The sequence below is a fragment of the Asparagus officinalis genome, chromosome 2 (genome assembly GCF_001876935.1).
Source record: "Asparagus officinalis chromosome 2, Aspof.V1, whole genome shotgun sequence".
Classification (NCBI taxonomy): domain Eukaryota; kingdom Viridiplantae; phylum Streptophyta; class Magnoliopsida; order Asparagales; family Asparagaceae; genus Asparagus; species Asparagus officinalis.
In genome coordinates this window covers 40,263,827-40,275,737 of record NC_033795.1, presented here as the reverse complement: position 1 = coordinate 40,275,737, position 11,911 = coordinate 40,263,827, and the positions used below count along the sequence as shown (strand labels likewise).

The window sequence follows — 11,911 nt, the reverse complement described above, 5'->3', positions numbered from 1 at the left end:
TTAGTGTAATTCACCTAAAACTTCATAGAGGTTTTCTGCAAAATTTATTGGGGGTTTAGTGTGATTTTGAAAGTTCATGGGGTTTTGCTACAAAACCCTAAAATTTCATGGGGGGCTTAGTGTAATTTACCCTTTAAAATATGTAGTGACAATTACACTACTCCACTTACGCTACTTCTATAATATATTAGAGAAAAGTAGGGGTACAATCTTTTTAATTTTTTCAAAGTTGATGGCTCATTAAAAGAGTCCGCACTTTTCTCTATTATAGCATGAGAATTATATAGAAAAGTATAGTGTAGTTATTATTATTCTTCGAAAAGTGTAGTATAGTTATTATAGCATGAGAATAGCATAGCAAAGTATAGTGTAGTTATTATTATTCTTTTAGAATTACATCACTGGTTATATAAGGATAACTGTTGATAGGGCTTTCTGCCCTATTTTCCTTCAAAAAAGGATAACGGTTGATTGTTTAGAGTTACTCTTTTGAAATATAGAACTCCAACCATGATTTTATTATTAATTTTGCGGTCTACTCTTTCCATAATATATATCTTTGCTCTTGTCTCGGTTCCCCAAATGTATCCTTATCGGTCCACGTATCACCAAACACACATGAAAGATTTTTTTTTTTTTGACGAGAAAAACAAGGGGTATACCCTGTTCATTAATAAAAACAAGTATCTTTACAAAAAAGGATACGAACTGTATCCATTAAAAGAAATTAGTAGATAGAAAAAATAATTTCCCGAACTAGAGATGTATAACCTTCTTCTCCTAGACATCCATGAAGGTGAAGAGCGGTCCTTGACGTCATTCACCGTTGACATAGATATAAAGGAGAACCAAAGCCGGCTATACATATAGTATTAGGAAATTAAATTTTCTATAAACCAATTCTAAAAACCAAAAAACAGGATACAAAAGATTTATGAACACATTGCTCCCAAAACTAACTTATGTTGTTAACCACTGCTCCTTCTGATCGGTTTTCCTTTTAGAGCTCTTGCTAACTTGAGAGCATCCTTCTTTCTACCAGAACCTGCCCATTCATATAAAGCATCAATAGTTGAGTTAATGATAGAATGAGCAGAGAAAGATACATGTTCAAAAATAAACTTATTTCTTGTACTCCATATGAACCAACAAACTGCCGACAAGATAGTTCGCCATATAAAACTCTCCTTGTTATGAAGAGAGTCTACTGATGACAATAGTCCATCAAGAGATGTAGGCCAGACGAATGGTAGATAATAATCACTGAAGTGATTCCATACTTTTTTAGCTGTGTTACATGAAAAGAAGATATGATTGCAAGTTTCCGGTTGCATACCACATAAAATACAAGAAGTTTCACCTTGCCAACCTTTCTTAATGAGATTATCCTTTGTGTGTAGCCGATTCATAGATAGAAGCCATGTGAAGAGTTGGACTTTGTTGGGTAAGATAGGATTCCATACTACTTTATAGAATTCAAACATAACACCTCTGGAATTTAAAAAATCATAGAATGATTTAACTGTAAAGGAGCCACTGGATGTAAGAGACCATTTAGGAACATTGACTTCATTTTTCACTCTGTATAAATCAAGAAGATTTATAAGATCAAATTTGGCTGTGTTTGAAGCTTGAGAAATGCTTCTCTTTAAAAGAGGATGCCAGTGCCATATATTGTTGTGGAAGTGCCCTTGACTACGAATAGATACATTAGTGGATAAGGTAAGACTGTATATAGATGGATATAGGCTTGATAGGGTATTATTGCCAATCCATTTGTCCTCCCAAAATCTGATATTTGTACCAAATCCTAGGTACCATGATATATGATGTATGAAGGCTTCTTTGTTGAAAATGATATCATTCCAAACCTTAGAGTTCTGGCCATTACAATTAGATAATTGCAGAGAAGAGACCTTTCTGACATATAATTGATAAAGAAAAGCACATATGAAAGAATCTCTGTCAAAACATTTCCATAACCACTTAGATAAAAGAGAGATATTAAAGAGTTTTAGATCTTTCACTCCAAAACCGCCTTCTGATTTACTCAGACATACCTTTTTCCAATTGACTAAACATTTGAAGGGTTTAGATTGATTGTTACATGTCCATAGAAAACTTTTCCTGATTCTATCCACTTCTTTGATCAACCAACCTGGTAACTTATGAAAGGACATATAATACAAGGGAATTGTGGAAAGAACAGAGTTTAACAGAATGAGTCTACCACCAAAAGATAAACAATTCCTCTTCCATGTAGCCAGTTTTCTATTCAAATTATCCAGTAAGGGTTGCCAGTCAGATTTAGCTAGTTTTCCTCCCTTAAGAGGTAAACCCAAATATTTGATAGGAAGTTTAGCAAGATTGCAATTGAGGGCTGACGTTAGATAAGAACCTCTATTTTCCAAATTTCCAAAATATATAAGGGATGACTTATAGTAGTTGATGGCCAGACCAGAAATATCTTCAAAAATGTATAAAATAGCCTTTAGAACAGAAATGTCTTTGTATGTACTCTTCACGAAGATTAGAGTATTATCTGCAAATTGTAAGCTTCTAATATGGTTGAGAGGTTCCTTAATATGCATGCTAGATAGAACACCCTCATCTGCAAATTGTAAGCTTCTAATATGGTTGAGAGGTTCCTTAATATGCATGCTAGATAGAACACCCTCATCCACATTGCACATAATCATTTTACTCAAAACATCAGCTGTAATGTTAAATAATAAAGGAGATAAGGGATCTCCTTGTTTAAGACCTCTATGACACTTAAAAGATTTGGAAGGAGATCCATTAACAAGAACCGCGCAATTGGATGAAGAGATAATGGAATAGATCCAGGAGCACCATTTATCACCAAACCCTCTAGCCTTTAGCAGATTAATAAGGAAATTCCAACTTATAGAATCAAAGGCTTTAGCAAAATCAATCTTAAACAAAGCCACCTCTTTTTTCTTTTTAGAATAGAAATGAATCATTTCATTAGCTATTAAAATAGAATCAAGAGTTGATTTTCCTTCTTGGAAAGCAGACTGAGTGGGAGCAACCAGATCCTTCATGAGAGGTGCTAATCTATTGACTAAAATTTTCGTGAAGATTTTGAAAATGCAATTAATCAAACTGATAGGTCTGTAATCTCTGACACTGGAGCTTGTTATTGTTTTTGGAATGAGAGTAATAAAAACTTTATTAACTCTCTGTAGTGATGAAGGATTCTGACCAAAGGTATTTTCTACTGGCTCTCGAGCTTCTTCGAGTTGCACTCTACTCCCACTAGCTCTTTTGGAAAGAAACACTTCTCCATAAAGACACCATTTCGAGCGACAAACACTTTGTTTTCTGCCCTATTGAAAAAGTAGTACCCTTTTGTTTCTTTTGGGTATCCCACAAAGAAGCATTTATCTGATTTGGTTGTGAGCTTATCAGACGTAGAAGGATTGGTAAAAAAGTAAAGAAAATCCATCCGGTCCTGGTGCCTTGTTTGGATTCATGCTAAAGACAGCATGTTTAATTTCTGATTCAGAGAAGGTATCCTCAAGAGATGAAAGATTAGGAAGTTGGACAGGGTATAAGCACTCCCAATTAACACACATGAAAGAATTATTCATACCTAAATCAATTAACCATACACAGGGCATACATATATAATTATAAAGCTTGAGTTTCAAACTTTTTGATTCAGATTCAGCAAGATGCAAAGTGGCCCTTATCCAAGTCGAATCCAATTTTAGATCCAATTATTATGACAAACCAAAAATTTCAAGCCCGATTCCTATTGGCTACTCATCAAATCAGATTATTGAATTGTGTAAAGGGAATTTAAAGAAGTACGTGGTAAGTATTTTTCAAGGAAATTTGAGCATGTTTTAGATGTAATTTTTGGATTAAAGATTCTAACCTCTATAGAATGGGAGGAATGTATACCATTCATGGGTGGCTAGAGGGTTAATTTGAGAACTATAATCGTTCTATCAATAGTGTGAACATTCTGATAGGGCTCTCACTATAATTTTTTAAATAAGATATCTTTATTTCTAAATGAAACAATTACAATTCTCATATATACAATTTTACTGATGGGAGATTTCACATGCACAAAGCACTCAAAAATACATAAAAAGCATGAGAGGCTATGAGCAACAGCTTGCATTTGAAAATAGTTAAAAAATAAAATCGGAAATACGGACATACTTTTGTTGAATTATGCGTAATATTAGGATATTATTAGCCTCGATTCACTTGACTATTAGGTGTTATTTGTTTCCTAGTTTGATTCCTTAATTGTAGCAGTATATTTAGTTCCCTGATTGTAGCAGCATAATTAGCCTTCTATTATGCTTAATACTTGTATATATTCGATCCTAATTCAATGAGAGAGCTAGACCATTTTCTACATATTTTGCTTCCTAATTCTACATGGTATCAGAGCTATGACAAAATATGGAAATCAAATTCATGGCCTCACCTCTTCTTCCACTTCCACCGAAACCTCTGTTACTTCCATCCCAAACTCTGATCTTTTCTCTCAGCAAGTAACAAGCCACAAACTGAATGGCCAAAACTATCTACAATGGTCCCAATCTGTCCTCATGTTCATCTGTGGAAAGAGCAAGGACGATTTCATCACAGGCACTGCCGCTGCACCAAAAGAAGATGATCCTGCATACAAATCATGGAAGGCAAACAACAACATGGTCATGTCTTGGCTTGTCAATTCCATGACTCCCGAGATTGGAGAGAATTTCCTACTCTATGCCACTGCTGCAGAGATCTGGGAAGCTGCAAAAATTACATTCTCAAGCTCAGAGAATACATCTGAAGTCTTCGAAACAGAGAGTATTCTTCATGAACTGAAACAAGGTGAACTCTCAGTCACTCAATTCTTTAGCTCTCTCACCAGACATTGGCAGAAAATAGATCTCATCGATACTCAGAAGTGGAACTGTCCAGAAGATGCCAAGATCTACAGATCAATTGTAGAAACCAAGTGGGTGTTCAAGTTTTTATCAGGTCTTAACAAAGAACTTGATGAAGCTCGTGGAAGAGTAATCAGCACCAAGCCTCTGCCTTCTCTGAGAGAAGCGTTCTCAGCCATACGCCATGAAGAGAGTAGAAGAAAGGTTATGATGGGAGACTCTACACCAACACATGTCTCAGAAGTCTCTGCTCTAGCTGCCACAAGTGAAAACAAAATTCAAGCTGCCAAAGTCTTCACCAACAGGAGGAATAACAACAAACCACGGCCTTACTGTGATCACTGCCATCGACCAGGGCATACTCAAGACAATTGTTGGAAACTCCATGGAAAGCCTCAAGACTGGAAGCCAAGAAACACTTCAAACTCGTCTGATCATGAACCTCGAGGCAACTTAGTTACTTCAGCCTTATTCAGCAAGGATCAACTAGAGCTTCTTCAAACTCTCATCAGCCAGTCTCAGCAAGTTGGTCAGAATCCTGGTCCATCTAGCAGTGCTCAAGTTATTAAAAGAGGTAACATATCACTAGTCTTTCACTCCAGATCAAACCATTCTTCCTCATGGATAGTGGATTCTGGAGCCACTGATCATATGACTGGTAACAAAAACCTCTTCTCATCCTATTCTCCATGTGAGAAAGAAATAACGGTCAGTATAGCAGATGGATCAATATCGTCTGTTGTAGGCATTGGAACTGTTCAAATCTCACCCACTTTGCAGTTGAACTCAGTATTCTTTGTTCCGAAATTGAACTGCAATCTATTATCAGTTCATAAATTGAATAAAGATTTGAAATGCCTCACCCAATTCACAGATGATTCTTGTGTTTTTCAGGTCAGGGATTCGGGGAAGATGATTGGCAGTGCTGAAGTGAAGTCAGGACTATATCTCCTCAAAACACCATCATGTTCCACATCTTACTTGGCATCTAAGTTTAGTTCAAATTCTATGAATAATGACAAAGAAATCATGATGCTTCATTATCAACTAGGTCATCCTAATTTTGTGTATCTTTCAAAATTGTTTCCATCCTTGTTCTTGAATAAAAGTGCCAAGTTAATGAATTGTGACGTTTGTCAACTATCAAAACACACAAGAAATTCCTATGTGCCTAGTTCATACAAAGCCTCTCATCCCTTTTCAATGATTCATAGTGATATTTGGGGTCCCTCTAGAGTACCTAATGTAACTAATACAAGATGGTACTTACTCTTCATAGATGATCACACACGGCTAAGTTGGGTTTTTTTGATGAAAAAGAAATCTGAAACTAGCAATCTATTCAAACAATTCCATGTTATGATTCAAACACAATTCAAAACAAATATCCAAATTGTTCACTCTGATAATGGAAGTGAATATTTCAATACTATTCTTGGTGATTATTTCAAATCTCAGGGCATTATTCATACCAGTTCATGTATCAAAACCCCTCAGCAAAATGGAATTGCTGAAAGAAAAAATCGCCATCTCTTGGAAGTAGCCCGATCAATCATGTTCACATCACATGTTCCTAAACACTACTGGGGAGAAGCTGTACTCACTGCAGCATATCTCATTAATAGAATGCCATCAAGGGTACTCAAATTCTCAACACCATGTCAAATGTTATTGAAATCCTTTCCAAAAACAAGATTACTCACTCAAATTCCTCCAAAACTCTTTGGATGCACTGCTTTTGTACATCTATATGAACAAAGTAAGTTGGATCCTAGATCCTTAAAATGCATATTCTTAGGATATTCTCCTTCTCAAAAAGGATATAAGTGTTATTCACCATCTCAGAGGAAATTCTTCCACACAATGGATGTAACTTTCCTTGAACACAAACCTTTTTACTCCAATTCATCAATTCAGGGGGAGAATATATGCATTGAATCTCAGAATTGGGAAAATACTTGTCATAATCCACAAAATCAGCAAAACAGTATTGTGTCACATGTTCCAGAAAATGTTCAAACAGAAAATGTTCAAACAGATGCCAATTCCTTGCCTCAGAGTCCACTAATGACTGAACTTCAGGATTGTCAATCATCGACCTCAACTCCACTGCCAAGTAACAATCATGATCCAGATATGCCTACCAATGATAATGCTTCAAATTCTGGCTCTGAGAATATTGCCACTGATGAGTTAGATCTGCCAATAGCATTGAGGAAAACTGCTCGTAACATTCAACCATATCAGATTGAAGATTATGTCTACTATGGGAATTTATCAACTAAGTATCGGGCTTATGTTGCTCAAGTAGATCAAGTAAGCATACCAAATACAGTTCATGAAGCCTTAGCCATACCTGAGTGGAAGAAAGCTACTTATGAAGAAATCAGAGCTTTAGAAAAGAACAACACGTGGGAAATCACTTCTCTACCCCCGGGGAAACGTACAGTTGGATGCAGATGGTTATTTACTGTGAAGCATAATTCAGATGGCTCAGTAGAGAGACTTAAGGCACGACTTGTTGCAAGAGGGTACACTCAGACTTATGGCATTGACTATCAGGAGACTTTTGCTCCAGTGGCTAAACAAAATACCATCAGAGTGCTTCTTTCTCTAGCTGCAAATTTAGACTGGCCTCTTCATCAGTTAGATGTAAAGAATGCATTTCTAAATGGCGATCTCTCAGAAGAAGTCTACATGGATATTCCACCTGGATTTGAAGATAAACACTCACAAGGAAAAGTGTGCAAACTGAGGAAGTCTTTGTATGGCTTAAAGCAAAGTCCCCGAGCCTGGTTCAGCCGATTCTCTCAAGTTCTCAAGAAGTTTGGTTATTCTCAAAGTCCTGCTGATCATACACTCTTCTCCAAACAAGCTAGCTATGGAAAAATCACAATCTTAAGTGTTTATGTTGATGACATTGTAATCACAGGAGACAATGAAGAAGAGATAAAGTGTTTAAAGAAGACTCTAGCCACTGAATTTGAAGTTAAAGATCTTGGGGAGTTAAAATACTTCCTAGGTATGGAGGTATCTCGATCACACAAAGGCATCTCAGTTTCTCAACGAAAGTATACACTTGATCTACTCAAAGAAACAGGAATGCTTGGATGTAAGCCCTCAGAAACACCTATGGAGCCTAATCTGAAACTCGATATTGATGAGGCAGAAGTAACTGTAGACAGAGGAAGATATCAACGACTAGTTGGCAAACTGATCTACTTAGCCAACACCAGACCTGACATTGGATTTGCTGTCAGTTTGGTCAGTCGATTCATGAGCAATCCCAGAGAATCTCACATGGAGGCAGTTTACAGAATTCTAAGATATCTCAAAGGGTCACCTGGAAAAGGTCTATACTTTCAGAAGAACTCAAGTCGAAGTCTAAATGTCTACACAGATGCTGACTGGGCAGGATCACAAACAGACAGGAAATCAACTTCTGGATATTGTTCTTATGTCTGGGGTAATTTAGTTACATGGAGGAGTAAGAAGCAATCAGTTGTGGCTAAAAAAAACGCAGAGGCAGAATATAGAGCTCTAGCCCATGGGATTTGTGAAGGAATTTGGCTTAAACGTCTTCTCAGCAGCCTACATGTACCTTGTGAAAAGTTAATTCATCTCCACTGTGATAATGAAGCTGCTCTCAGTATTGCAAAGAATCCAGTTCATCATGATCGCACGAAACACATTGAATTAGACAGACATTTCATCAGTGAGAAGATCGAAAGTCAAGAGGTCAAACTGCATTATGTGCCTTCAAGATCACAAGTTGCTGACATCTTAACTAAGCCTCTACTTCATTCTTTATTCAGTACCTTGTGTTTCAAGCTAAACCTTATTAATGTATACGGCTTAGCTTGAGGGGGAGTGTTGAATTATGCGTAATATTAGGATATTATTAGCCTCGATTCACTTGACTATTAGGTGTTATTTGTTTCCTAGTTTGATTCCTTAATTGTAGCAGTATATTTAGTTCCCTGATTGTAGCAGCATAATTAGCCTTCTATTATGCTTAATACTTGTATATATTCGATCCTAATTCAATGAGAGAGCTAGACCATTTTCTCCATATTTTGCTTCCTAATTCTACAACTTTGTCATCTAATTGTACGATCATCTTCATTCTTGTACAACATCATTCTACATAGGAGTATGGCGACCAAATCAGAGCAGCATGAAATCCTAATTGATAATTCTATTAACTTTTTCTTCTCTCTCTTCTTCGAAACCTTCCTCTTACCTTCTTCTACTATACTTCACCTCCATCCTGTTCCTCATGCATCTATTTTCTTTAGTTATGAATTCCCCGAGCACTTCGCCCCAGTTACTCAAACGAAATAAAAAGAAATAATTAAAAAAATAAAAAATAAAAAGTTGTCAGGAACTGCAGTCAAACGAAGAGCTGAAGACTGCGCACAAGCATGACAACACTGGCATGACATGAGGAGCTGAAGCTGAATATATGTAGAGGAAGGGGTAATGTGCAAAGACACACCATGGCATGTGCTTATGACAAGGGATTGCAGAATTCAGTTGGACAGTTACAAGTTGTTAGTTAGTTAAGTCTGTTTGTTAGTAGTTAATTTATGTTTGTGATCTGTTTTTACTGTTTGTGCACGTGCACATGTAACCAGTAATGAATCAGTGAAGAGTATTGTATCGGAGAGGGTATAAATGAGAAGTTGTAATACTGAAAACATTATGAAGGAATAAAAATTGTTTTCTTCTTCTCAATTTCATCTTAAATCTCTCTGTTCTTATTTTCTCAACCCTCACAATCTTCTTCACAAATTCCCTGCCATTAGTGTAATTTTGAACTAGCCATGGCTAGAAATAGCAGTTCCAGGTTCAACAGAGGAAGTAGATCCTCTCAATTGGTATCAGAGCAACAAGAAACTGAAGCTGGCGCTAATGAATTCTTGAATGATTAGGAGGAAACTGAGGCTGAAGAAGTTGCTTCCGATGAGAGAATGGCTCGATTAGAGGATGATGTCCTTCGAAACAGTTCCTTTAGTCAACAACAGGAATCACTCAATCAAAAGCTCTCAACACAGTTGAGTGATATCTCTTCCAAGATGGAATTTATGATGCAGGAGATCAAGAACCTCAAGAACCCTAATCAAGGAGTTCTGCGTACTGAATCAAGAGGGAATAGGGAGAAATCAATAACAGGAGCTGGCGAATCTAGCAGGAGTGGTCACGGTGCTGGATATGTCCCTCCACATCGAAGGATTGCTGAATTCACTGGGGAATTCCCACCTAACAGCTTTGGTAATTCTTCAACTCAAAGAAATTCCTTCTTTAGCAATCAAAAACTTGTTCAACCAAAGTCTCTACGTTTGGATTTTCCCTCTTTCTCTGGATCTGAAAATGTTATAGCTTGGATAGAGCAAACTGAACAGATCTTTGAATATTATGATATTAAAGATGATGAATGGGTCAAGGTTTGTTCATTCTACTTAAGGGATGAAGCCTTACAATGGTATAGATGGCTCACTAGGAATCTTGATGATTATTATTACTGGCCTGTTTTTAAAGAAGAATTAATGACCAGATTTGGACCTAGTGAGCTCTCAAGACCATATGATGCCTTCTCTACCATGAAACAAACTTCAACCATTAGAGAGTACTTAGGAAGGTTTGAATAAACTCTGGGTTTATTGGATGAACAACCTTCTCGACAACACATCCTAGAAAGATTTATTGGTGGACTCAAGGATGAATTGAGGTATGAAGTGGCAGCTGCCAGGCCTAATTCTCTAAGAGGAGCAGTATCCTTAGCTAAATTGTTTGAGGATAAACAAAGGAATGACAGAAGGCCCAAAGGCAATTGGAGTAATTACAATTCAGGAGGTTCTTCAATGAACTCCCCCTTTAACCCCTCAACTAAAGACAGCTCTCGACCATCTCCTCAATTTAAAAAAATGACCCCTGATGAGATACAAAGAAGGAGAGTCTTCTACTGGAAGGGAATGAAAAAAGATGTACAGGCTTATGTACAGGCTTGTGATATTTGCCAGAGATCTAAAGGAGAGAATGTAGCATCCCCATGGCTCTTACAACCTCTCCCTGTACCAGAAATTATATGGGAGGAAATATCTATGGACTTCATCACACATTTGCCTAAGAGTGGAAATAAATCTGCCATCCTTGTTGTTGTTGATAGACTATCCAAATATGCTCATTTCTTTGCACTTTCCTACCCCTACACAGTTCAGACAGTGGCTCGGGTGTTTTTTGAAGGGATTTTCAGATTACATGGCATACCCAAATCAATTGTGAGTGATCGAGACCCACTGTTTACTAGTTTGTTCTGGAAGGAATTGTTCAAGTTGCAAGGAAGCCAATTAAAATTCAGCTCCGCATACCATCCTCAGACAGATGGTCAAACTGAGATTACTAACAACATTTGGAGAATTATTTGAGGTGTTTTTGCTGCCACAAACCTAGTGAATGGAGTAAATGGTTAACATTGGCTGAATTTTGGTATAACACCACTTGGAAAAGTTCTACACAGACTACTCCTTTTGAGGTGGTATATAGGAGACAACCTCCTTTACTCTCCTATATCCCTAAGAGTTGTCGAGTTGAAGCAGTTGATGAAGTTTTATTCTCAAGAGATATAACTCTGAAATTCTTAAAGGACAGTTTGAAACGTGCTACAGAAAATATGAAACGTTTTTCTAATGCACACAGGAGTTACAGAAGTTTTGCTGTAGATGATTGGGTTTTTCTCAAACTCCAACCTTATAGACAAATCAATGTTTCTTCTAGTAAGCCTCACAAACTATCTCCCAAATATTATGGTCCCTATAGAATTTTGGAGAAGATAGGGGAAGTTGCTTACAAGCTGGATTTACCTGCACAGTCTCATATCCATCCAGTTTTCCATGTATCCCAGTTGAAAAAGAAAGTGGGTACTGACATTATCTTACAAGATGATTTCCCTAGTTATGTCTCAGAGATTGTTGATGAACCTGAGCACA

At 37.0% G+C, this 11,911-nt stretch overlaps 1 protein-coding gene across 1 annotated transcript in view; it reads right to left on the bottom strand.

Moving 5' to 3' along the window:
- LOC109830691 (protein DETOXIFICATION 21-like) overlaps positions 754-11,911 on the bottom strand; it is a 30,684-nt gene continuing 19,526 nt past the window's right edge. Inside the window, exon 9 of the mRNA XM_020398045.1 lies at positions 754-1,045. The gene's annotated coding sequence lies outside the window, so the exon portion shown is untranslated. The remainder of the gene's footprint in view (positions 1,046-11,911) is intronic.